The sequence below is a fragment of the Chlamydotis macqueenii genome, chromosome 2 (assembly GCF_036417535.1).
Source record: "Chlamydotis macqueenii isolate bChlMac1 chromosome 2, bChlMac1.mat, whole genome shotgun sequence".
NCBI classification, from domain to species: Eukaryota; Metazoa; Chordata; class Aves; order Otidiformes; family Otididae; genus Chlamydotis; species Chlamydotis macqueenii.
Genome location: NC_141557.1, coordinates 33869209 through 33879829, shown reverse-complemented (window position 1 = coordinate 33879829; position 10621 = coordinate 33869209). Strand labels below are relative to the sequence as shown.

The following is a 10621-nucleotide window of genomic DNA, read 5'->3' as shown; positions in this document are numbered from 1 at the left end:
GGAAACGAGTACTTGTTTTCCCCCCCGGGGCTGCCACCGCCTCTCACATTTCCGGGCCCGAGGCGGTGCCCACCCCCTACCGCCCCGCTCCCCGGGGCGCCCTCAGAGACCGGCGGCACCCAGCCCCGCCACCGCCCGCCCTCGGAGCGGGGGGCAGCACCACCCATTGGGGGAGAGGAGGGCGCGGGCGCCCGCACGGTCCGCTCTGCCATCCCATTGGCTAGCGTGACCGCGCTTCGCTTTCTCATTGGTTGCAGCCGCCGCCAGGCAGCGGCGGGGTCGGGCGGTGCTGGCTCTCCGCTGCCCGCCCTCGCCGCTGTCGCTCCGGGCGGGCGAGTAAGTCCGCGAGCGGCCGCGGCGGCGGAGGAGCTGCCGGCCGGGAGGGGTGAGTTTTTGGTTACCGGCCGCTCGCTGCTGAGTCAACTTTTCTCGCGCGGGGCTTGGGGCAGCCCTCTGTGCCGCCGGGACGGTTTGCGGCCGTTGGGCAACTAACGGCCGGTTGGAGAGAGAGCTCCGCTGGCTCCGTGTCCCGCGCGCGCTGACTCGGCGGCGGGTTCCCCTGCCCCGCCCTGGGGCAACCGTTACCCGCTCGGCTCGCGCGCGGGGGAGGGAGAGAGGGGGCGGTGGCGGCGGCAGCGGTTGAAGGGCGCGGGGAGGGAGGGGGCGGCAGAGTTGCCGTGGCGGGGTCGGGGGGAAGGGCCGGTGTCGGGGGCTGTGACGGACTCGGCGGGCCCGCTCCCGCCCCTGGCCGGGGAGAGCAGCCGGTCTGTGTCCGTGGGGCAGGGTGAGCGGGGCCGCGGGGTGGCGCTCCGGGGACTGGCTTCAGCCTCCCCTCGCTGCTTCCCGCCGGTTTCCCGGGAGCGCCGCTGGCATCCTGGCCGCATCTGGCCTCTCGCTCGGTTCCTGGGCGGCGACCGGGGAGGGCAGGGGGCGGCCGGGGAGGCGGCGGCCTCGCCGGGGCGGCTCGGGGCTGGCGGGGCAGGCGTCACTTATGTCGCTTGGAAAAGGCAGCTGGGGGTGCGGGCAGCCGGCTGCGGGCGAGACAAAGGAGCTGCTCCCGCTCATCTCCGCGGAGCAGGGGGCGGGCAGCGCGGTGCCTGGTAGCAGGCGTCCTCCGCCTTGGGCAGGGCTGGGCGCGTATGCCTGCTCCTGAAAAAAGATTCAGGACGTAGTTTGGCGGCATGCGGTGAAATACATTCATTCTAACCCTTCTCTTCTGTATGTTTGGGGTTTTTTTTTTTTTTTTTTTTTTGGTTTTTTCCTGCCGCGTTGACTTCGGTGTCCGCGAGTAGAGATGCGAGAGGTGGCAGCAACAGTTACAATCGCTGAGAGTTGCGCTTGAGGCTCGTAAGTAGGAAGTGGCGCAGAGTGAGGGGGGTTGTGCCTGTGTAAACTTCATTATTTAACTTCACGCACATTAAATGGAAGTAACTTTCTATGTGCTTTGTATTTTGAAAGTAATGGTGAAAGCAGAGGTAATGCCTGTGGACTCGTCTTGTTCCCTGTTATCCAAAAGCTATCACGTTTGTTTCCCATCCAATAGAATTGTAACTCTATCCCGAAAAAAACTCCTGAAGTCTTAAGTTCACCAGGAAAAGATTTGTGTAGTCGAGGATTATGAAGTCTTGTTAGTATTGATCTTTCATGATTTTTAATATACGCTGCTAATGTGTGAAAAGATGACTGTAGAAGAACAAAATAGGGAAGTTTCTGTTAAGTGCTTGCTGTTACTTTTGTTAGCTGCAAATTCAGATTTGGTGATCAGGTTTTTTTTTTTGTTTTTTTTTTTGTTTTTTTTTTTTAAAGGCAACTTGGACAAATGACACTGCAAAGAAGCAAAAAGTAGTTTTATGTAGCAAGTGTAGAGTGACATTGGTGATTGCTTTTCTTAGCATCTAAAGGGCTTTTCTGCAGATTTCCCTCCAGTAAGGCAGAGAGATGGTACAGTGTCTTTTCAGAAGCTTGTGCTTTTCACAGAATGCCTCTATGACAGTGCCTTGCTTTTATTGTCCTCTCTGCCTTCCAACAAGTTCTTTTATGTTGTGAGAAGTGAATAGCATTGTAAATCTTGACCAAATTAACTTCCAATCTATTTTACTTTCATCAGTGAAATACTTTCAGTAAAAGTAACATAGTTTGAAGCAGAATTTTAGATCCATCTGGCACTGTTTTTGGATGTATGTTTCCCTGCAGAGTAATAAGATAATATGAAATTACTACTTTTGAAATGCAAAACTGGGCTGCTTCTCTTCTGCCATAATATCTTTGTGAGACAAGGTGTTTTTAACAGGCTTTTTTATCAGAGAGGTGGCAAATTTGAGGAAGTTCAGTAGTATTGCTTCGGATGATTTATTAACTGTAGCAATTCACTTCCTTTCAGTGTTGAGCTGTTTTAAAGGTACAAGTTAAATTTATTCAAAATGCTTCTTACAAGGCTTTCATGGGCAGAATCATGTTGAACTTCTGCCATAGTCTCTTGAATGGAAGGGTTTTCTTTCACTTGAGAGAGTCCATGGTAGACATGTTCACAGGCATAGCTGGGTAGTTAAGTCACTTGAATTCTAATTTTGCAAGGACTTGTATTGCAAACAAGCATGTGCGTGTGATACTGCAAGGCTAGTCACTACAAATGGTGTGTGTCATCTGTATTTTACTTGGAACAATAGGGCTAAGCTGTGAGAAGAGACCATTTACCGATGCGTGTATTATGACTGTATCAAACCTAACAGTAAATTGCTGAGTTGAAGCCCAATTTTTAGTATGTGTTACTGTAAAACCGCAATATCTTGAACCTTCTCTGTATGTTCATGTCAGGAAATGCATTTTCCTTAAAACCTGCATTAAGGTAAGTATTAGGTTCTCTCTTAACACATACATGACTTTAACACGTGCAATGTGAAACTCCCCTTGTTCATTCTGGGAACTTATATTATTAGTTATCAAATGTTGACTAATGTCTGTCTGTTTTAATTAGAAAACAAACATACATTTTATGGCTGGAGATTACACTGGTTTGTTTTGGATTGTGTGGAAGATGTATAGTTTGAGAGATCTGAATGATTTGTAAGAGAAAAGTTGCAATTCCCAGGCTTTCCTTTGGGACTAAGAGCCTGTGTAGGACTCTTTATATTTGAGGCTTTCAAATGAGGCTTAAATACTTATGTTCATGAGAATGTTAAAATGCAGTAGCACTTGTACTCTTAGGCAAAGATAACCTAGGCACTCAGCAAACATACAAAGCCTATATCGTGAACAGTTTAGACTTAAATCCGTTAGGTGGATCACTGGGTCGGGTTTCATTCCCAAGCCCTCGCTTATGCGGAAAGTGTATTTGCCTAACCTGGCGTGCTTCCTCTCTTGCAAACGCAAGATTGGGTACAAAGCTTGTACCTAAGTCTGCCATAGGATTTGTGTGGGTGGTTTTGTTAGCATAGATGGAGATTACACGTATGAATCACTGCACTTGTATATTCCTTACAGTGTTACCAAGCAGTCAGTCTTCCAGGAGCAATATGCACGAAGTTTAAGCAGGAGATCCTATGATACTGTATAGGAAATGAGAAGCCTTACGATAGGACCTTCACTGTGTGTATACTCTGTCTTCTTTGAAGTTAGAAGAACTACAGTCTGAATCTCTTAGACTTCAGAAAAACTGAAGACTGCAAATCTGTATTTATCTACTGAGGTGTAATAGCTTGATGACTGGAGTGATTCTGTGTAATCTCTAAGACTTCTTCCATAGTGTGATGAAAATACAATGTGCTTAAAACCTGCATTTTATGTGCAGTGTTTTTCAGTGTGTTGATTTGTACTTGGTAGGATGTACTTGAAAATATTTGTTGTTTTAGTGGAATCAGATTGTAATTTTGTTGAGCAAAAAAGCTGCTTTTAATTTGTTAATGCTATTCTGTTTAATTATGCAAGTATTAAATAACCCCGACACCTTAATTAGAATTGTAGGCATGATGTCTTTTCTTTAAATCCATATTTTCTTTCTTTTCTTGGAAAAGTGGCTCTTTTGGTAGTTTGCTCTCCTCAGTTGCTAGAATTGAAATGGTGATATATTAAATGCACATTTGGGAGTGGAGAATGTGTTGGAATTAAAGCCTTGTTTTATTAGCACTAGTTAATTAGGAATTTTAATTGGATTAACTTATTTGAAACGCTTCTTGAGATAATTTTGGAAGGCAATAACAAAGTTGTGTCAGGATAAGGACTGAAAGCTGTGTCAGATCAGTGTCATTAAAGACAGAGTAGTAACGTATGAGAATTATGTGAATGTGTAGCAACTGCGTATTGCTGCAAGGCTATGTTTAAAGCTTCTAGACTCTTCAAGCTCTGCATGCCATTAAAATGTTTTATTAGCTCCTGCATTGACCAGAATCTTCCCTATAGTCTATAATGTGTATAGTAAGTGTACTCACACACTTTTAAGGTGAAGTGCTTCTGCGTGCTCTCAAGATTCTCTTTATAAATAACAGATGCTTAAAATATTTCAAGTTATTTGAAAACATTGGTGACATTTAAAAGGTTTCCCATGAGTCTGAGGTGTGAAATACTTCTACATTTGTTCTTATTGTAAATCATCAGATTTCTATCAGAATTTGTGCTGGAACTCTGTTAGCATGAAAACTCAAATACTCCTGAGCTATGTTAAAAAAAACAAAACCAAAACAACTTCTGAAACATCCAACAGCTAAAATAGTTTGTCAATTTATAGCTTATCTCAAATAATGTAGGATATGAAGTGTTTTCTTGTACTTCTGGTGAAACTGTTGTGAAGCCTTTGTCCTAATTAGGACCATGTTCAGGACCAGTAGAATAAAAATAGAATGTCGGCTTAGTCTGGGAGGGCAACTGTTATTTACAGCGATTTCTTTAGACGGATCCCCACATGAACTTACATGCTTTGGTAACAACTGGAGGGGTAGTGGATGAAAGCAGCAGCCCAAGTGAGTACTGAAATTGTCTGAATGGAACCCTTTCTTGTCATTGCAATGCAGAAATGGGAGGATGTTGGTGTATTTGTTTCAGGGTGATGAATTAAGGGCTCTGTTTATAAGGCTTCCGTGTAACTTCTAAATGGTGTACAAATTTAGTACAAGTGGGTTCAACAAACAGTTGCTACTAGGAGTATTATTTATTAGTTCTGGAATCAATAAAACATGTGGAGTTTGGACAGATACTTAAAAATATTCACTCTTCTGTATGGAGAATGCCATGAAAAGCAAGGGTGTACATGAACACATTTCTTAATTTATTTTAAATGACCAGCATTGCTGAAGATTCTTCTGATTGTTGAGAGGAAGACTGGAAACAGATTATCTCTCCAAAACAGATGTATGTTTGTGTTTTTCCATCTCTAACCTCTAATGATATGAAATGCTGTGTAGCAATCAAAGCATAACAAAGAAATTTAGGGAAAAGCAATACTAGCTGGGTAGCAAAGCATGCCTATTGCTGATGCAAAAGTCGCTGGGTATTTGTTTTACATCTTGATTGGCCTAAGAGCTCTCATTCTAAACTTAGTGACAGAAACTGTATATTTTGGGCACTTTTGATAGCTATTGAAGAGGGCTCTCTTAGGTAAGAGATAAGATATCCTTTACATTTTGTTACTTTTTTTCTGTTTGGAAGCTAACCTTTAATTAAAAATAGCATAGTATCTAGCATGGCTTCAGAGCATACTAATTAACTCACTTCAGTGCTTAAAGCCATGCTGCCTCCTAGGGTTTCCTGCTGTTTGCTGGATAAATATTTATGCTTCAGCAAGGCATTAACCTCAACCTGATGAATAGTGCATACAACTTTAATATTTTTGTTAATACTAAACACCTTGATTCCATACTATTACTATATTTTATCACAATTCTTTTTTAGAAAGAGGGGGGAAAAGCCTGTTACACTTTAAATATGTGATAGAGAATTAAATCTAATACTCAATAATTAAGCTGTCTAGCAGTCTGAGTATTGTACAGAAGCTAGTGCTGGATAATAGAAGGTCTTCGTGAATGTCTGGTTAATGGACAAGGCTATACTATATCATTGTGTTTTGCTTCCAAGTACTTGAATCTTGTTGGCTTGTATCTTAATTCTTTTTAATCCTACAGTATTTACTGTAGAAATTACTCAAGTATGTGTAAAAGCATTAAGTTGACCTAATAGATTTTTTAAAACTGCATCTGAGAGGTTTTAATACAAGCCACCATCTCTGAAAATTAGGATACTGTGAATATTTTTGAACAGTCTATCATGGAAGACATGCTGGGTATGCTATAGTAACATCTCTGAGGAAGCAGACTATGGGATCTTCAGGTACAAAAATGAAAATTTTTTTTCCCCAGTAACAGTCATTCTCAGTGTTGAATGGATGAAGGAAAGTATGATTACTCTTCCAGAGCTGAAGTATGTTGCAAAATCAGACTGCAACATCATATATTTTGTATTAGGCTGATGAAGGGAGATTTTTTTTTTTTTTTTAAAAGCATGGGGAGGAGTGGTGTTAGGAAATTTCTTAGCTTTGGTACTTAGTGCTAAAGCAACAATTTTTTTTGTTCCTTACAGTAATTTTACACTGGATTTTGTGAGTGAAAGTCTTAGTATTGCCAGTTTGAGTATTGCCACAAACTACAGTTTGTGGTTAGTAGCGCATCTGGCTGAACCAATGACTATCTGCTCAGTTAAAATTACACCTTTCTTATTGACTTTCTTTAGGTTGTGCCAAAATACCTACCTGCTTCATGTCACATGCTGTGGACATACTACTGCTTTTACTCAGTTACAGCTTTTAGGCTCAGTAGACTGCAGTCTTTCCTCTTGCATCTCACACTCTCAATTGACTCCATATGTCAGGAAAGACTAATAGGCATTTTTTTTTCCTGCTTTGAACTAAATTTCCAGTGCAGCAGCGAGAGGAGCAAGTGAGAGGCTTTTGACAGTAGTTCTGCACGTCAGCTTACACATGCATTATGTAGCTTTGCCAGTGCTGGAATTTCCCAATTCCTACCTGTCCTAAGGGAATGTGATTTACATTCAGTTGTAAAGCTGAGGGGGAAAAAGTCAAGTTTATTTCCCCCCTCCCTGTTTTTTTTTTCGTTTTTTTTTTTCTTTTTTTTTTTTCTTTTTTTCCTTGTCCATTCCGTTAGTGATGGGTATTTTCACCACAGTGGTGGTGTGATGAGACACTGTACTTAAGACAATCAAATTTGTCATGTTACTTAGTGAAACACAACAAAGGGAACATCTGTTTTGTGGAGTACTTAATGATACTGCTTGAAATGTCTGAACGGAAGTAATGAAAATCTTTGATTCACTCCCATTTTAGCGGAATTTAAAAGTGTCTTAGATGTTTTATTCTATTCTGGCAAAGAAGTGGATGATAGTTCACCTATGTTCACAGAGTTACAGCAATCCAGTGAAACAGTGACGAGGACTAACTTACTTAACCATTTACAACTGCTTTTCGGGGTGGTAAAATAAGTCCTGTATAAATTCAGTAGCAGCAGTAGGATGTGGGTATACTTAATGTTAAAGGAAAAAGGAACACCTAAAAGAAGCTCCCTGCTTGTACAGTAAACAAAGGAACTGACAAAAGTGTGAATAGGAAGTTAACTGAGTGATGAAACAGGAACGAAATAATGCCACATTTACCCTTCAGGAGGTTCCTTAAATGTGTTGACTGATTTTAAACAATATGTATATGATCCTTTTGTGTTGTGCGGTTATTAATCCCAACTCTCCAAATGCCATACTGTTTGGAAAGTGGCCATTCACTGAGATTATGTTTGTTTTTCCTCTCATGCAACATAGCTTGCTTTGCTCTTGGTTCATTGCAACTCCTCTTTCCTGTGGATATGAGCGTTTTTATGAACATAACATGTTGCTTCTTAGAGTTGTTAAGCTGTATTGATGTTGTTAAGCTCTGGTTCATTTGAGGCAACTGTGTCCCAAATACATGTGTAGTCGATGACCGATTTCCACGTATTGTTGTAATTGCATCTGCCATTCAAATTACTTTTCAGTTGCTGCTTGTAAGCAAAATACACTAAATCAAGTTCCAAGTTCATAGACTTCGGATTATTATAGAAAGAAATGTTGACTACTTTGTTGTTAGGCTATAGAAATACTTGTCAGGCTCTAAATTGTGAAGTCAGGGCTCTGGATTTGTAACTGAATATTGAAGTACCACTCACTTATTCTAGAAATAACTAGCTGTGAAGATCTTCAAGAATGTACTTAGAAATCAGACCTGTCTTAAGCAGAAAACATCTTGAGATTTAATGAAAATGCAAATAAAAGAAGCAGGAAAAGAAAATGAATGCGTGCTCTGTTACTTTTATCTTAAACTGTTTTCTACTGCCTAAGTGATATCAATATAAATTCAGTAGAAACTTTTTGTTATGGCTTTGGAACAACGGCAGGTTACTTGGTAAAATTTACTCTGGAAAACTGTACATGAGTTGCTCAAGTAAGAGTCCCTCCAGAACCTGCGTAACTTGAGTTTCATTAGATTTATATTTTTTTCTTGGAGTAATTAATATTCTGAGCTTTAGATGCTTTCATGAAGTGTGAACTTTTTACTTGAAGAGCTTTTTATATGGATTCAACCTAAATCAATATGCCATACAATATAAGACAATCATGTTTTTGGGATTTGATTTTTTTTTTTATTTTTAAATGACAATGCAGAGCAAGACATACAGGGTAGTAAATAGTCTGAGACTCCAGGATGTACGCACTTTATACTACAGCATTGAAATAATATATGACAATAGAGCATTTAATGTGTTGGATATTTCTTTTCTGAATGAGACAGAAGTGTGGGTCCTGCTGTTACTTTTAAAAAATTTTAATTAAAGAAGTCATATTTTTCTGTTGCTTATAAAGTATATAAAAACTACAAAGTTGTTCTTAGGTTCTCTGAAATGTTTTTCAAATTAACATGTCCAGTCTTGTGAGTATAACAGGCTTGTGCGGGAGGGCTGTTGGGGTTGAGGGGGAAGGGAAGGAATGAGGAAGAATGAGAAAACTGCCATGGAGAGATAAAGCATATTTTTCCTGAAGCTGTTTAACACAGCATTATGTGCATGTATTGATGGATCACTTTAATTCTGTAACTTAACAGGGAGCAATCATCAACCACTCAAAGCAAACTAAGTCCTAAGTTATTTTCAGTATTGATGTACCCCTCCTTGGGAAAATGCACAATTATACAGCTCTTTTACATCAAAATGAGCTACTAAAACACATATCAATAGACCATCATAAACCTCTTTTTGCTGTGAAATCTGCTGTATATTCCTAATAGCAAGGTTCCTGCTTTTCTCTCATGATCTTAGAGGAAATGGTAGAATGGTATACTGGAGATAATATTTTGCAAATATTAAGTTATCAAGAATGGTAATACTGCTGTGTTGGTACAGTTAGGATGATGGGATATATCATAGCACTCATTTAAAATAAATGCTCTGGAGTAAAAGTAAAATCAAACCATTCCATTGCAGTCATATTTGATCTAGGAACTAGATATCACGGCATTGCTACCAAAATAATGCTCTTGAAAAGACCAATGGTTGGTTCAAGACTTGTATGCAACACTGAAACAAGAGCTGCAATGTAATTGTACTCTCTGCATAGTTTATTCTATTTCACTATTTTAAATTGAAGTTGTCTTTGCGTTCCGGGAAGACTTCCTGACTTCACAGGGATGTAGCGTACTTTGGGCTTAGGGAAACTAGAGCATATGAGAACAGTAAGTTTATTTTGCTAGAGGTTCTGTAGAGAATGTTTCTTGTAAGTGGATAACTTCTGCACCACTGCTTTCCCTTAGAGAATTGGTAAGAGCATGGTATCGTGTACTGCGGTATTGCCTGCTCAGAGACGTTCTTGACACAAGTTACAGAAATGCTGATATGTAGAAAACAGACAAGATTTTTTAAAGCTTTTTAGTTTGTTCTTAAAAGAGCATAAAGAAGATACCTTTATTTTAATACTATGGAATTCTGTGACTAAAGCAAAAACTGGAAAACCTATGTGGATTAGGTCACTTTTGTAATATTAGTATACTGTTCTGTTTTATACATTGCTTTTTGTCATTTCAGTTATGTTTGGTTAAGCTTGTGGTTGTACTCACTTTAATGTTACTTTAATTTAAATTCTATTACCTTATGATACATATAGTTATTGCCTTGTTTTTTCTTTGTATATGTTAAACTGTTAACTATATTAATCCAGAATAAGAAAGAATATACTTTAGGATGAGATTTTTCAACTACATGTATTTTATTTTATCTAAGACTAGGCTCATTATATCTGTTCTTTCTTGAAGATTTAATAAGATGTAAACAATAGTGTTTGCATGGAGCAAAACAAAAGAGGAAGTAAATATATTTCAGCTGCTAAGAAAAACTGTTTTGAAAGTAATGCTCTTATTTTATTTTCCCATAATTAATGTAACTATTGGTATATTATAGATTATAGAAAAGCTCACACTTGGTGATATACTGCAAATGAAATAGCTTGAAAGAGAGTAGGGCTTCTGCAAGCTAGAGGACAGAATGTAACCTGTAAGTTGGCTTACAGGTAGTCAGTTTTGACTGTTTTGACTGACTGTGGTTGTCAG

At 39.9% G+C, this 10621-nt stretch overlaps 1 protein-coding gene across 4 annotated transcripts in view; it reads left to right on the top strand.

Annotated features, from left to right (window-relative positions):
• Positions 1 to 298: 298 nt before the first annotated feature.
• HYCC1 (hyccin PI4KA lipid kinase complex subunit 1) overlaps positions 299 to 10621 on the top strand; it is a 49579-nt gene continuing 39256 nt past the window's right edge. For 3 of the 4 annotated variants that reach the window (XM_086742511.1, XM_086742509.1, XM_086742512.1), the window contains exons 1-2: positions 299 to 385; positions 1293 to 1347. The gene's annotated coding sequence lies outside the window, so the exon portion shown is untranslated. The remainder of the gene's footprint in view (positions 386 to 1292; positions 1348 to 10621) is intronic. The other variant, XM_086742510.1, reaches the window with a different exon arrangement.